The sequence below is a fragment of the Myotis myotis genome, unplaced genomic scaffold, assembly GCF_014108235.1.
Source record: "Myotis myotis isolate mMyoMyo1 unplaced genomic scaffold, mMyoMyo1.p scaffold_m19_p_5, whole genome shotgun sequence".
In the NCBI taxonomy this organism is placed as follows: domain Eukaryota; kingdom Metazoa; phylum Chordata; class Mammalia; order Chiroptera; family Vespertilionidae; genus Myotis; species Myotis myotis.
The window spans coordinates 22254820-22268371 of NW_023416357.1; positions in this window are offsets into that span (position 1 = coordinate 22254820).

Below are 13552 nucleotides of genomic sequence, written 5' to 3' on the forward strand. Positions count from 1 at the left end.
GTAAAATAGTGGACTCAAGGAGATTTGGTGGGGCAATAAAAGGTGAGGAGGGAGAAGCAATGTGAAAGCACACCAATTTATCAGTCAATAAGAATACTTCGCTATGAAAATCCATGCTAGAAAAGGGGCATTACAAAACATGTACAAATTAAATGCAGATCAATATGCCTAAAAGAGGCAATAATAAGTCCTAAAGAGATTAATGATGTAGATTAAGGGACAGACCTGAAATAGTAAGATAGTTAAGACTCTGAAGTTGAAAATCAGGATGGGTGATTATTACAACCATTAATCTGTTGAATCTGATTGAGGGCAGTTACAAAAGAAAATGGCAAGTGCTTTTAACATATGGGCCTATCTTGTTTGTGACAACTGTCTATAAATCAATGATGCATAAAAAGGAGCTTTTTGGAAAACTAAATAGAACCAAAGTGTTTAGATTGAAGCTGTTTAAAATGCTATCATAATTCTAGAACAGATTCAATATATTATGCTCAAATATGCTCTTCATAACAATGTTGTTTACAAATGCAAAGTGAAGAGACTTTATTTAAATTTTAGTATTTTCTATCCCACTATTTTCTTAATCTTAGGATGTACAAAAACGCATGGTGACTTGGATACAACAGACACATTCAATACATGTTTTACTAATATGGATAAGGCACTATGGCAGTTATTCTATATGTTATCATATAACAATTACCTTGAGATGGGTATTATTATTTCTTTATGCAGGTGACAAATGGATTCAGAGATTTTGAGTTGCTTATTAAATGTCATGAAATTGTTTTAATCCAGATTTTCTGATTTCAACTTAATGCTCTTTGACTTGTCCCACAATTATCTCCTGAATGGGCTGAATTGTGTGCAGAATTCCGTCCGCCAGATTCATATATTGAAGCCCTAAGTCCCAGTACCTCAGAGTGTGACTGTATTTGGAGATTTGGCCTTTAAGTTAGAATGGGGCTGGGAGGATGGATCCTAATCCTGTCTGACTGATGTCCTTAATGCTGAGTAAGTTTGTACACGCGAGACACCAGGGATGCTCAAGCTTCGAGGAAAGGCCATGTGAGGAATATAGTGAAAAGGAGCCCATCTTCAAGTCAAAGAGAGAGGCTGCAGTATGAAACAAAACCTGCTGACACCTGCATCTTGGACCTGCAGCTCCCAGAACTATGAGAAAATGGATTTCAGTCTGTGGTATGTTGTTATGACAGCCCTAGCAAATGTATACATTTTCTGATCTAAGAAGCAGATTAAACGTTTTTAGATATTATATTCAGATAAATTTTATTTTTTTGTGTTAGGGTAACATTAGAAAGACACAAAAAATAATTTGAAACCCCACTGATTAAGATGGACTCTCAGCTCTCTCATTTTTTTTTTTTACTATCGGTCTGCCAATAGTTAAAGAATTCACCTTTGTAAGTTTTTGCTTTCATTATTAAAAAGAAAAATTAGGTAATACACATGTAGGACTATGGTTTGTGTGTATGTGCATGAATGTGTGTGTGTGTGTGTGTGTGTGTGTGTGTGTGTGTGTGTGTGTATACAGAGTTTTAAGAGCATAACTCACATAATATATGGTCTTTGACTTTGTCTCCTTGAGTACATAATACCAAGAGTTCTTCAGTCAGGCAACAATATCTGAAAGAATGATTTCAGGGAAGGGAGTGCAGATGGTATTTTGATTCAGTTGTCAGGATGAGAAGCCTGGCATGGACCTTATCCTTATCCTACATTATAGAGAGGATGCATATTACATACACTCCATTATGTGGAAAATATATGTACTATTATACATATATACCCGTAAATACATATCCTATATAATAAAAGCCTAATATGCTAAGTGTCCGGTCGTCCAGTCACCCATTCAACCAATCAAAGCAAAATATGTTAATGATATGCTAAGGCTGCTCAACCACTTGCCATGATGTGCACTGACCACCAGGGGTAAGACACTCAACTGGTAGGTTAGCTTGCTGCTGGCGTCCAGCCTATCGGGACTGAGCGAGACAGGCCGAACATGTCCTGGGGCCCTCCTGCAGTCCCTCCCCAGCTGGCCCTCCCCATCCCCGATTGTGCACTGGTGGGGGTCCCTCGGCCGGGCCTGAGCCCTCTCACAATCTGGGACCACTCAGGGGATGATGGAGAGCTGGTTTTGGCCCAGTCCCTCAGGCCAGGCTGAGGGACCCCACTGGTGCAAGAATTCATGCACTGGAGATTATATATATATATATATATATATATATATATATATATATATATATATATAGTATGCCAGTGAGTGGAGCTGACATATTTATTTTTCTAGAAATTACCCCTACCCCACCCACCGAGGACCTCACCCCGGTGATGTGGATGGTTTGCTCCCCTGCATTGTTTTCCTCCAAGCATGAGAGTTTTCCCTGTCACAGTATCAGAAGATGAAATAAGATTCCCAAGACATTGTTTATTACCAATTCATTTGCAGTGACCAATTCATTTCTTTCTTGACAGTAGATAAGACTTTCAAGATATAAAACAACCTGGAATTCCAATGATTTTTCTGTCCTAAAGAAAATTGTGTGGAGGTGGGAGGAGGGGAAGAGGAATCACAATGACTATGACAAAAGCTTCCTTTAGAAACAAAAACCCTCCTGTCGGAAAAAGTAGAAGAATGAGACAGATGAAATAGAATAAGCCCAATAATGAAGTCGTCTGCCTCAGTTTATAAAAAATAAAAATCCCAGTTAACTCAGATGAGTTTCCTGAAAGAACCCAATTACTTGACCATTCCACCTCAAATCAGCTCTGAGATAACACAGTATTCTAGTTCCCAGAACAGAAAATACCAAAAAATGACCCATGATCATGAAAATCAGTTAAAACTTACACAATTTAAACATCAGCTATTCAGGATGAGAATATTAGTAGTTTTCATGCAGCTTTTGAGACCCCAACATCTACTGTATTCCTTTAAAAACGTTAAACCCATAAGTTATTTACAGTCTTGGGAACTTAGAGAGGAGGTTAAAGTAGCTACCTGTCAATTATCTCATTAATCAAAATTGCACAAATATTTCTGTGGAAATTCATTTGCCAAAATTGTGGTCCCATAGACTTATTTTTATAAACCCTTACAATATCCACCACATTATTTTTGATATTGTATTGATACATTCAACTGTCTTTATAATAGATAATAAACATTATGAAAGCAGAAATTATTCCAATCATTTTCTCTTTTCCACAGTGTAATAACTGAAATGTCTAATGAATGAGAAGGAAATACCTATATTATTTCTCTCAAACAATTATTATAAAAATGATAGCATATGTATTTCAGAAGAACTCATATTTTCTTTGGAGATGTGGCAATCACTTTGACATCAAGAATGAATAAGTTCTAGCTGGTTTGGCTCAGTGGATAGAACATCAGCCTGTGGACCAAAGGGTCCCGGGTTCCATTCCAGTCAAGGATACATACCTTGGTTGCAGGTTCCTCCCCAGATCAGGGCTCATGCAGGAGGCAACCAAAACGATGTATTTCTCTCACATTGATGTTTCTCTCTATCTTTCCCTCTCTCTTCCACTCCCCTTTAAAAAAAATCAATGGAAAAATATGTTCAGGTGAGGATTAACAACAACAACAACAACAAAATGAATGAATGAATTAAATTCACTAGAAAAACCTAAGAATGTACCAAAACCCTAGTCTAAATCCTCACTAATTTACATAGATTATTGTCATTGGCTTTCAACTATCTCTGCAGATCTAGAGACACTCTGAAGGCAAATTGTCCAGTAGGTCACAACCTGACTAAATGTTCTGAAACAATGCTTTGTACTCCATCTCCTGAATCAACTGTCATAACCCTCCTCTACCTAAATCATACAGCCCCACTAAAGCCCTGGCTTTCAAATCTATCTTAAGCCAGTCTGTATGTCTCCAAATTTATCACTCACTACTTTCCTAAGTGAATACTTTACATTAGAAAATTCATCTAATAATTTCCCCATAAAATAAACCACAAATCCCTGGCTCTTCTCCATTGCTTAGCTCATCCTACCACCTGGAATGTCCTTGTCTTTTCTCTCCTCTCATTAAAGTTGAACTCTCCATGGAAATTTCACTTAACTGGAGTAATCCACAGTGATGTTTCTCTGCCCTGAATGCCTCTGGAATTTATTACCTGAACTACTAATTAGTCAAAAAAACTAAAGGCACTATATTTCAATTTAACCTTTAAAATTTTTTTTCATGGAAGTGCCTTTTCAACTTAAATTGATTTTCAGCAGTAATTTTTATATTTCTTAATCCCTAAGCAAGCTTTTTTAACATGGTGCTTCATATATAGCTTTAAAAAATATTTGGAGAAATGTAAATATAAAAAATCTAAGAATCGGATCATTTTTCTTTTTTATTTATTATGTGCTATTTTTCATGGGTGGCTACTGAAATGATATGTGTTCTGTGCTCCAAACGTTTATTGTTTAATAGTAAAAACAAATAGATAAACTGAAATCAATTAATGAATACTATAACGGATGTGTTCAAGTTGGCATTACGGCTAATCTGAGTAAATTTTACAACTTTGGGAGGGAGAACATGCATGTATGATTTGCCTCAGTGAAACTGAAAATGTGGTTTCCCAGATAGGTAATATGAGAAAAACATTTTGATCAGAATTATCAAAAGCAAAAGGAAAAAGGAACAAGAACAATGAAAGGAAATATGGTTGCTTTGTTCATGGAAATATACATACTTCTCATTGTCTGACAAGTAGTAGATACTGAAAATTGATAATTGAATGAATAAAAGAGTGGATTACAAGAGATTTCTGCAGGGTCCAGATAAAAATGAGCTCATTGAACACTGTGTACCAAACTCTTGAGCTCTACTAAATTGTTTGTAACTCAACACAACCTTATCATATAGGGATCTCCATTTTACAAATCAGGAAACCGAAGCCCCAAGAAAGGACCGTGTTTAACTTAGAGGTAAGTGGAAAATTAAAGATACATGCTCAGATTTATCTAAATACCAGCTGTATATCTTTTACTATACATCACCTACCTGTCAATTTGCCATCAAATTGTAAAAGAGGAAGACATATGTAGGCAAATGCAAACAGTTGAATGACAATTTGCTCATATTACAAACAAAGCCCAGACTTATAATAAACAGGCAGTAGGTACTACATTGTGAAAGGTTGTGATTGCCAGTTTAAGGCATGAACTTCATTTCTTTATGTATGTATCATTATTTTTAATCCTCACCCAAAGATATGTTTTTATTGATTTTTAGTGAGAGAGAAAGGGAGAGAGAGATGTAGAGAGAAAATTGATCAGATGTCTCCTAAACATTCCTTGAACCTGCAACCTCATAATGTCTCCTGACTGGGAATCAAACCTGTAGTCTTTTGGTGGCTCCAACCAACTGAGCCAACTGGCCAGGGCAAGAGGTGTGTCATGCCACAAGAATTTGAAGGACATCTGTCTATGCTAGATCTCACTATAAAAATTGTGTGAAAGGGACTATACAGGGAAGTGATTGGAGAGAAAAAAAAATTAAAGATAAAAGTGTAATACCTTTGGGAAGGAAAAATAAGGGTCTAACTAAAGCATTGAGAATAGAAAGAAAAGTGAAAAGGGTTATGCTATTTAGGCGGCAGGATGTGTAGGACTATGGGACAGGTTGGCTATGACAACCAAGTGAGTGCCAATTTTAGGACCATGTTCAAGTTTTAACGTATCTGTGTGGCAGTAATGTCTTTAAATTAGAAAAGGACTAGATAGATGTGTTGGTTCAGTTTTGAAAGGTGTCTTAATTTAGAAAGGATCATGGATATTAGAGGACAGCTCTAGATATACTGGTGGAAATTTGGGTCTGTTCCAAAGGAAAATGGAAATATTAAGTGAGAGAATTAGGAGTTATGTGAGAGGTGTTAAGGAGCAGACTTGAGTGAGTCCTTCCAGGAGAAAGTAAATAGAGAAAAGATGCTTTATGACTGTCTATATTTTTGGGATTCTTAAATAATTTCCAAGAAACAATCAAAGAAATTGCCTGGCTGGTGTTGCTCAGTGGTTGAGCGTCAAACTATGAATGAGGAAGTCACGTCCGATTCCTGGTGAGGGCACATGCTCAATTTGCAGGCTTGATCCCCAGTAGGGGGAATGCAAGAAACAGCCAATCAATGGTTCTCTCTCATCACTGATGTTTCTCTCTCACCTTCTCCCTTCCTCTCTGAAGTCAATAAAAATATTTTTTGTAAAAGAAGCAATCAAAGAAGTAGATGAAAATACATAGGTATAATGTTTCAAGGCAGGGCTCCTCAACAGGGTAAGTAGTTACAACTTTGTGAAAAGCTGGAATAAAATTTAAAATAGAAAAAGTTTATAGGGCATCGGTAAATTAATAATAGTGATTACAGTGAAAATCTCAGAACAGAAAACTGAATGCATCGGATGAAGACTAGCATAGGTAGAATGTTCTTTGAAGTAACGTGCTTGTAAAAATAGAGAGTAAAACATGAAGTTTTCCAGATTGTTATTAGGGAAAAGAAGAATGAAAGTGTTAACTTCATAAACACTAAGTAGGCCATAGTTGTCATCTAAACAAATAAGTATGTATCAAATCCTAATTTGGTGTCTGAGTTTTCAACATGACTGTTTCTTGCTAAATCATCGACTACTCAATTTTTACAATGAATAGAAGTTCTGTGTTGATTATACCTTTATATTGCCTTTTCTATTAACGCATTATTTCATTGCAGTAGACAGTTAATATTCCTTTTGGCTGCTCAGAATGTAAACCTCCTTCCTGTGCATGGAGAATTCTTATAATAAACCTCTTCATTGAAGTCAGTCTTCTTACTGACTAGGGTGCAGGAACTGGATCAAGGCTAAGTTCTTTGCCAGAACAAACCATGAGCTTTCAGTCAGGAGCTGGTGATGCAAAAAAGAAATCATAAAAGAAACGTCTATTTTTGGATAGTGGCTGTGGCAACAAATTCAAGTTTCCAGAGTCGATGTTTGTTCTGGCATTCTGTGTTCAATGGCAGCTATATTGGCCAGAGAGCAGGCAAGGGTGGAGTATTCCTACCTGTGGATGCTGTGATAATTCTGTATTATAATTTCCACTGCTGCTTTTAGGTGTCCCAAAACCTATTTCTTTTGAATTATTATTTCTCTGAAATCCTCATTTTATTTATGCTAAATTAGCTAAACTTGCTTATTTTAATTGAGAAGCTTACCTAATCTATTTTTTTAATTAATAGCAATTTCAGGTTTTTAGAAAAATTGAGCTCCTGCTCAATTGCATAGAAATTATATATTCGCCTCTTCACCATCATTCCCATACCCAATCAGTGGTTATTAGCATATTAAATCAGTGGGGCATATTAGTTACAATTGAGGAGCACATATCATATTGATTCATTATTATTAACTATAGTTTACAGTTTATATCAGGATTCACTCCTGGTGCAGCATCATATTCTGTAAGTTTTGGCAAAAGTAAGATAACATGTATCTAACATGTATCTAACATTACAGTGTCATGCTGAGTAGTCTCACTGCTCTAAAAACCCTCTGTGCTCTCCCTATTCATTCCTCTTTCCCTTCTCCTGACCCCCTGCCAACCACTGATCTTTTTACTGTTTCTTTATCTTTCCAAGAATGTCATCAAATAGGAATCTTATAATATGTAGCCTTTCAGACTGACTTATTGCATTTAGCATTAAAATCCCCTATGTTTATTTGTGGTTTGGTAACTCATTTCTTTATATTATTGAATATTATTACATGGTCTGACTGTACCACAGTTTGGTTATCCATTTTCTACGGTGGGACACCTTGTTGCTTCCAAGCTTTGGCAATTATACATAAAGCTGCTATAAACATTCATGTGCAGGTTTTTTGTGAACATAAATTTTCAACTCATTTAAGTAAATACCAAGGAGTGTGATTAATGCAACTAATCCATCTTTATACTTGGTAATAAATTAATATATACTTATGAATAAAAAATGATCAAGCTAGGGAAATACAGTCTATTCTCCTTACTCACAGCAGTTATATCCTGTAAAGTCTCAGAGAATAGAATTAGTGAATTCTGAACCATTGCTTCTAGGGGAAATACATGGTTACGGCCTTTGAACACAATATGTTTGTCAATCCAACAATAGAAAACTTTTTGGTATGTGTGTTGCTATGTGTAGACACCTTATTTCATATAAATAAGAACTATATACACACATAAACACATGTCATTGATTTGTCAACATTTAATTCACATTCAACAGCACTATAACTCATGCCTAACTTAAGCTTATCTAACACACCTATGTTCTCTATAAGGCAGATTGCAGTCACTATACTTGGGAGCCAGTGAAATTGAAAAAACACAAAAATCCTAAAAAAATGTGTCACTAAATAGATCACAAAATGGACACTTGCTTACAATGTGAGAGCTAAAACAAGAAGGAAGAGCATTACCTTGTTCAACCTCAGCAGGGAACAAGCTCAACAAGTTCAAGTTGAACATTGTGTGACTCAAGTTTTTCACTGTCTGCGCAAATCTAAAATGGTCATAAAAGCACTACAAGTATTGGCTTTGGGGTTACAAATTAATTTTAGTAAACCAATTCCGTGAATTTTGAGGATCAACTCTTGTGAACTGCTAGAAAAGTTCCAGAATTTATAACTAACACATATTGGTTAGCATACACTTTCAATAAGGACTGTTCACTAGCAAAATTTTTCTATGTGTAATGGTACCTGCAAGGATAATGCTGCAGTATTTCATATTAATTTGAGCAGAATGAGAGATTGTACTGCTTCATCAGAACTAGGAGTATTCATTTATTTTGTTTTGAAGATTTATAGCCAACAGTTTTGTAATTGTCTATTACCCATGACTCTGTAATGGTGCAACCCATGAATACATTTTCACTTGCATGAAGAAATTTGATTTTTATTACTGAATTTTGTAAATTAATAAAAGAATTAGAAGTTGAACATTTTGTTAGTCAAGAGGAGCTATGGGAAAGCTCAATTATAAAACGCTCATATAGATTTGGTTCAGAAGTTACCAAATAACTTCTTCAGTATATTTTCTGTATTTTTGATTTATCCTTCTCAAAGAACATTCACATTTCCCATAAGTATATCAAATATTGGAATATTTGGTAAATCAGGATGATGTAAGGTCTCTATAATATTTGTAAATGTTATTATAGTTTACATAAATGCATTTACATTCCTAAATTCCATTATATCTTTGGATTCTCATAATTAATTAGATGAGAAAATTATAAATTATACATTAATATATTAATTAACTTCCTAAAAGTTATATGGTTAAATAATTGAAAACCAAGGTTTTTACTTTGCTCTTCTCCTTTCTACATGTCATACTACCTCGCCAGTACAAGGCCATATATTGAGGCCTTCTAAACAGTGCTGAATTAGAACTCATTAAATAGTAACTCATTCATGGCTGTCAAAGCCATTTCTGGTAGTCTAGTAGGGCATTGGAAGGTCAGGCTTTCACAGATAGTTCATTATTAAGACAATGTCTACAGAAAAAAATCTGAATTGTGTATTCTTTCCTTCAACAATATATTCTGCACTTTAAAACTAAATAAACTCAATAATTAATAAAAGATGAGCATAGATGATTATAGAATTTAATAAACTTGTATATCAAACATTTCTAAGAAATTACACTGCACTGGCATCATCTATATACAGAAATCCAGTATACAAAATTTGTGAGATAAGATTTATTTTTAAGTAATATCTTAATATTTAACCTATTTGATTTAAAATAGCAACTGTGTTTTAGAATAATTTGATGGAGGATTAAATTGAAAATCCAAACTTCAGTCACATTAGCACTTAAAATGTGATTTCTTCTTTCATGATTTGCTTCAGATCTTGTGCTTCCAGAGTGATTAATCCTATAAACAGTAGAGATATTCGAACCCTTTTGACAGTTCTGCTGAACTTGTTGTTTCTCCCTCTAGAGTTTTATAATAATACACTCAATTAGCTTCTTTGTCCCAGATTTCATGGAATGATTGCTAGAACTTTATCTGGTGCTTATGAGTCAGAACTGTTTACTTTCTTAGAGAATGGTTTTTGGACAGTTTTATACTTTTTATACAAAATAAAAAAAATTAATTAGAGTAGAGCAAATGTTCTAATTTTTAAATTATTACCTCAATTTAAATCAAGCACATAAAATGCACAAGATTTTCTTATAACAACATTCCCATTCATATCCTTTTAGCACAATTTTACTATTTTCTTCATTATTTATGACCACCATATGTTGTTAATACATTTGTGATTTTTAAGGTTAATTTTATTATTTTATGAGAAAGTCTTATTAGTAAATATTAGTTTTATTCATTTGCAATACCTAGTACATTATGAATTAAATTTAATGAGAAAAGAGGGTTAGATGAAATACCATGAAAGATACATGCATACATTGACATCAGATACATTTTGGGGGGAAAAACCCAAAACATTAGCTAGTTGATTTTTAGTAACCTTCTGCAAATAAAGATTGGTTTTTGAAGCAGGATACCAATTTTATAAGCCATAAAGTTTAATAGAAGGTTTACTTATTAATACAGGAGCAGGGTTTAGGGACCAAATCATGCCTAAATGAGGATGAAAAAGATGACCCTGCATAGAGAAACATTTATCATTTGCAGAAATAGCCATATTAAAACTTTCTTTTTAATTTAAAAGTGCTACACAAAAGAGCCACAAGAATATAAACACATCCTTTTTATTGGTGGAAAAGATTATACTAACTTGTAAAGGAAGGATAACCTTTTATAATTAGCCTCTATTTTTAATTAGCATCGCTGTTGCTGTGCGGAAGAATGAAGACCTAGAGAGAGTTCAGAAAGAGATGAACTCTCCTGGCGTATTTACCACAATCCCCAGCAGGGTCTTCTCTCATCTGATTAACACCACAGCAGGATCTGCACTCTACACACAGCTGACTTTTGATTTATCCTTCCCTGCCTTCATCAGGAGGGAAGTAACAGGGTGAGAAATCAAAACAGAATTTTCCGGATATTTAAAATGAAGAATCCACTATGAGTAAGCTCATAATTCCAAACATGTCTAGGAAATCCAAACCAATAGTAATCTCATGCAATTTTAGATTAATTTAAGAAGACCTAAAGTGTGACTTTCTATGAACTAAAACAGATGGTGCAAAAGGTTTTATTCCTCTCATATTATGGAAGTATTTTAACTAATTTATTCTTCTTTTGTGGTTCATTTGAACCTCTAATCAAGACATGGGTTGAAATATTTTCTTCCATAGCTGATAATCATGGATGTTACAAACTGTTTTGTAGAAGATTTGAGTTTTTCTATTGATGCACATTGATAACATTTCACAGATATTTAAATGTATATATTTTGAAAGGAAAACACAAGTGGCATTTCCAATGTCATAGCCATTTTGAAGTTAATATTATGCTCCAGATTAGTTTATTACTTCAATCTCCACAGAACGTTCTTTTTTTTTTTTTTTTAAAGATATCATTTCTGGATTTCATTTCTGTTTTTGTAAAGTTCATCTTTTCTTGAATGTTTTATGATCAATTAAATATCAAGCTTTGTTTTTTACTTTGAAAGGTGACACTTTTAATGATGTATAGCGGGAGGGCTAGTCAATATATTCAAGGACAAGTGTAAAATTAGCATTGACCAATTAGAATTGATGTTCATCAAAACATAATGTGCAGCCCTCGTTGGTTTGGCTCAGTGGATAATGTAGGCCCATAGACCAAAGGCTCCCAGGTTAGATTCCAGTTAAAGGCACATGACTGGGTTGCGGGTTCGGTCCAACATGCAGAAGGCAGCCAATCAATGATTGCCTCTAATCATTGATGTTTCTATCTCTCTCTTCCTTTCCCTTCCTCTTTGAAATCAATAAAATTAAATTAAAAAAAAAACATAATGTGCATTGTCTGGTCAACTATACTGCTATGCTTGGCTTAGTTTTCTAAATTTTAGTTTAATTTTTCAACATTGATACTTATGGATGTAAAGTTCTATATTATACGAGAGGCTCAGTGTATGAAATTTGTATACTGGTAGGGTCCCTAGCGGCTGTCAGCTGCCAGCTGAGTACTCCCTCCCTTCCCCCGGCCAGCCTCACCCCCTGGTTGAACTCCTGGACAACCTCCTGGTGGAGGGGAAAATTTGCATACTATGCTTTTATTATATAGGATGGGTTTATTGATATTTGAGGGATATGTAGCCCGTAAATTCTGAGGGAGATGTGACCCAAACTAGATGGAATGTTATTTTGACTAGTGTTATCAGTTTCCTAGGGATGCTCTAACAAGGTACCATAAATGGTGTGGCTTAAAGCAACAAGAATCTATGATCTCAGAGTTCTAGAGGGTATAAGTCAAAACCCAGGTTATTGGCAAGAACCTTTCCTCTTAAGTTTCAATGGGTGAACCTGTGATTTGCTCTTGGTTTCTGACAGGGGGTAATCTTAGGCATTCCTTAGCTTGCAGCTTTATGACTCCCATCTCAGCCTCTGTCATCATGTGACATTTTTCCTGTGTGTCTCTTCCCTAATTGTAAGGATACCAATCATATTTGAGTAAGGACACAACCTAATTCAAAATGACATCATCTTTTAAAATATATTTTTTATTGATTTTATAAAGGGAGAGAAAGAAAAAGGGAGATAGAGAAAATCATTGATCAGCTGCCTCCTGCATGCCCCACACCAGGATCAAGCCTACAACTGGGCATGTACCTAATCGGGAATCAAATTGTGACCTTCTGGTTCATAGGTCGATGCTCAGCCACTGAGCCACACCAGCAGGACAGAATGACATCATCTTAATATAACTAATTAAATTTGTAATGAACTTACTTCCACATAAGATTGCACTGTGTGGTATTGGGGGTTAAGAGTTTGTCATATTTGTAAGACACAATTAAAACCATAACATAAAACCTTGCAAAATTTATAGCTTTTAAATATCATAGACATTTTCAGAAGATTAGCAATTCAACATGCAGAATTTATAAGTTAATATATTATTAAGAAGACACTGCATTTAGAGAATATTATTAATGATATGAAATTACTTGCTGGTTAGCATGAATTCCTCTTAGAATACTTTCTTTACCACACTTTAAAGCCGCGTGTCCAGGTCCTCAATCTTTCGATGTCTGCACAGACTTTTCTGAATACATTATTCGCTTTACAGAGCATCATATCTAAATTTTTGGATTGCTTGTCAACACACAAGTCTCCTGGCAGGCCTTTTATGTTTCATGTTTACAAATGAATCAAAGTGAAATCTTTCCTAAAGATGAAACCAGATCTTATGTGTGGTGGACTAATGAATGGAAAATAATATTAATCAGAGTCACCACGATGAAGATTATATATAAGTGACAATATTAAGAGTGAGGAGAATTCTTATGAAAGATAAAAATGAATATTAAGGACAGATTGTTACATCCTAAGTCATTAAAGGTATTGGTCTATGGAAAA